Source organism: Podarcis raffonei, chromosome 1, assembly GCF_027172205.1.
Source record: "Podarcis raffonei isolate rPodRaf1 chromosome 1, rPodRaf1.pri, whole genome shotgun sequence".
In the NCBI taxonomy this organism is placed as follows: Eukaryota; Metazoa; Chordata; class Lepidosauria; order Squamata; family Lacertidae; genus Podarcis; species Podarcis raffonei.
Genome location: NC_070602.1, coordinates 108,014,027 through 108,017,112, shown reverse-complemented (window position 1 = coordinate 108,017,112; position 3,086 = coordinate 108,014,027). Strand labels below are relative to the sequence as shown.

The following is a 3,086-nucleotide window of genomic DNA, read 5'->3' as shown; positions in this document are numbered from 1 at the left end:
CTAGGGAAACACCCTGATCTTGTGTGGGAGCGGGGTTGGGGGTAGAGAGATGGAGAGATATTTAGTTTTGATGAACAGGAATAAGGTTTTCATCACAGCAAACTATTTTCCAAAGCCACTCCAGTCTCAGTGAATGGGAGGAAGGATGTTTGCAAAATTTGAGGAGAGCTCATAGAGTCATTCCACTTTCCCTCTTCCTCATTTCAGTTGTAGAGCATGTCACATTATTAATTTTCTCCTTCTTGTTCTAATCAGGGTTTTTATTCAGCCAGAACTTGCCAGAACTCAGTTCCAGCCCCTCTCAGGTGGGCACCATTGCCATTATAAGAGAACAAGGGAGGCATTCATGGTGAGTTCCAGCACCTCTTTTTCTAGAAAAATAGCACTGCACAACTGTATTATTATTATTGACCTCTGTATTGACCCATGAATATTTGAATGGTTTGATGACTTGGGCTTTGCTACCAAAATCAACTACCGTTGTCCTTGCATTCTTGTCCAGTGCTCCATTGACAAATCCAGTGAACAAAAGATTTGCACTTACCTAATGTTGCTTTTTTTTACTTAAAGAGACTTATATGACATACGCTTGCTAAGAAATGTCACATCATGGAAGCATAATGATTTTATTAATTTTGTTGCAATTCCATTTTCCAGGTTTTATTTTTAAAAACACACACAAGGAGCAGGATGGTTTGGTTTTTTAAAAAAACACCACTTAATTTGAAAGGACTCTGCATCAGATTGGCTAAATAGCAAACAGCAGCCCTCCTATAGCACTGCTTTCGTCTTTAAAAGGTATGGTAGTATTTATGTACATGTTTTTAGCTTTGTTGCCCTTTCTGTTGGAGGAGAGACTGGGAGTGGAGAAGTAATGGTTGACTTGAACTTTAAAATAATCTTCCCAATGCAGGAGATGCTGCAATGCTCAGCTGACATCCAATGTTAACAGCTTTGTCCCTGAAATGTTATTTTGCTTTTCTACTCTCCCTTCAAACATAATAAATAAAGCCATGAACATCACTAAACTATCCTGCATTTGAACTGGCAGCCAACTCGTATCTGCACCTGTCATTTCACCACCCAAGCCCATAACAGAAGATGGCTCGGACCTTCTACAACTGTTGGTATAATCCAGTGTATTTATTAAGATTAAAAACCAATGGCAGTACTGACTGTGACTTCTGTTGCATATGTCAAAGAACTTCAGGCATGATCTTATCAAAGTTGAATACTTTCAAATCAATGCAATAGATGTCAAGAATACTAAGGATACTTCCAAAACACCCCTTGTTGATATTTTCCTCTGGGTTTTGTAGAAATGTTAGCTTCCTGTAGGCACAGTCTCAGATTGCTTGGAGGGGAGTGGACTTAGGCAGCTGTGGGGAGGTGAGGACCTCCTCCTCCTCCTCCTTGGTTTAACTTGTTTTATTTCACATTGCAAACAAAGTTGTCTTCAGTCCAGCTGGACTTGTGAGGGAGCAGAAATTGAAACCCAGTAGAAAAACAGTAGTAAGTGAGGAGCACAAGGATTACAGGGGACTAACCCCAGCTACAGAAGGAATGGTTGATTGTTGAGACAAAGGAATTTTATGACAGCTGCCCACAGTCAGAGATGGTGATCTTCTTTCTTGTCTTGCCGTTCCTTGACCCAAAGCGCTCCATTGCTTCCACAATATTCATTCCTTCTTTGGCTTGGCCAAAGACCACATGTTTCCCATCCAATCAGCCAGTTTTGGCAGTGCAGATGAAGAACTGAGACCCATTTGTCTTGGGACCAGCATTTGCCATAGACAAGACCTGTGTGCTTGAGGACAAAGTTCTCATCGGCAAACTTCTCACCGTAAATCAATTTACCACCTGTTCCATTACAACGAGTAAAGTCACCACCCTGGCACATGAACCCAGGAATGATTCTGTGGAAGCAGGACCCTTTGTAACCAGAACCTTTCTCCCCAGTGCTTAAGGCATGGAAATTCTCTGCTGTCTTTGGAACCTTGTCTGCAAACAGCTCAAAGGTGATGCACCCCATGGGCTCCCCATTGGAAAACACAACTGGGTTGGCCATGAGGCCGGAAATGAGTCGAGTAGAGGAAGGGGGAGTTTTTAAAAAAGAAAACTGGCGGTGGTGGTAACAGGCAGTGTGAGCGACAACCCCTCTCCACACCATAAGGAGTACGGCATAGCCAGGTAGGCAAGGACCTTCAGTCTCCACAACTGCTTAATGTATGGTTACCAGATTTTTTTCAATGAATCCGGGGACACCTTTTTTTTTTTTTTGAAGCTGAGTAGCCGCAGGGAGTCAGTCATGAGGAGGGAGAGGCAAAAGACCCTAGGCCCAAGCACACATGCATATCCCAAGCCTTCCCCGATGGGAAGCCTGCCCCCTTCCCCCTTTGTTTTGACAGCTCGGGGGAGGCTCAGGAGTTGTGGGCGGGCGGTCGTTGCCAAGGAGGGGCGCAAGGCACACGGTTTCTCTGCCAGGCAAGCTGCAAAGCCCTTCTTTCACAGCCTGCGAAACATAAATGCGCAGAGCTTTTAAAAAACTGGGCAACAGTCAGCCGGGCGCGACTCCCAAGCCTCCCCCGATCAGTCAAAACAAAGGGGGAAGGGGGTAGGAGATCTGCTTTGCCAAATGTCCCTGGTTCCCCTTTGGCAGTGGGAGCAGCAGCCAGCAGGCCAAAGCCAGCCTGGTAGTGCAGTTGGCTCTGGCTGGCTTCAGGAGCTGCTCGCTGCCGCCATTTTTCCTTGCTGGAAGTCCCCATATGATGTATTGCGCATGAGGAAAAACGGCAGGCGCCACGGCAGCGGGCAGCTCCTGAAGCCAGCCAGAGCCAACTGCACTACCAGGCTGGCTTTGGCCTGCTGGCTGCCACTGTCACGTTTCCTGGGGATAGATTTGCAAATCTGGGGACATTCTGGGGACGAAATTTGTCCGGGGACAGATTTGCAAATCTGGGGACTGTCCCTGGGAACTGGGGACAACTGGTAACCCTAGCTTAATGGGGGCAAGACTTGCCAGAGAAGAGTTGCTGTGCCCATTAGGCCTGACACTCCTGTGCAAATAACGAGTTAATTTCTACTTG

The 3,086-nt window shown here is 46.1% G+C and overlaps 1 pseudogene; it reads right to left on the bottom strand.

Annotated features, from left to right (window-relative positions):
* Window positions 1–1,413: 1,413 nt before the first annotated feature.
* Window positions 1,414–2,068, bottom strand: LOC128402922 (peptidyl-prolyl cis-trans isomerase A-like; annotated as a pseudogene).
* Between the last annotated feature and the right edge of the window lie 1,018 nt (window positions 2,069–3,086).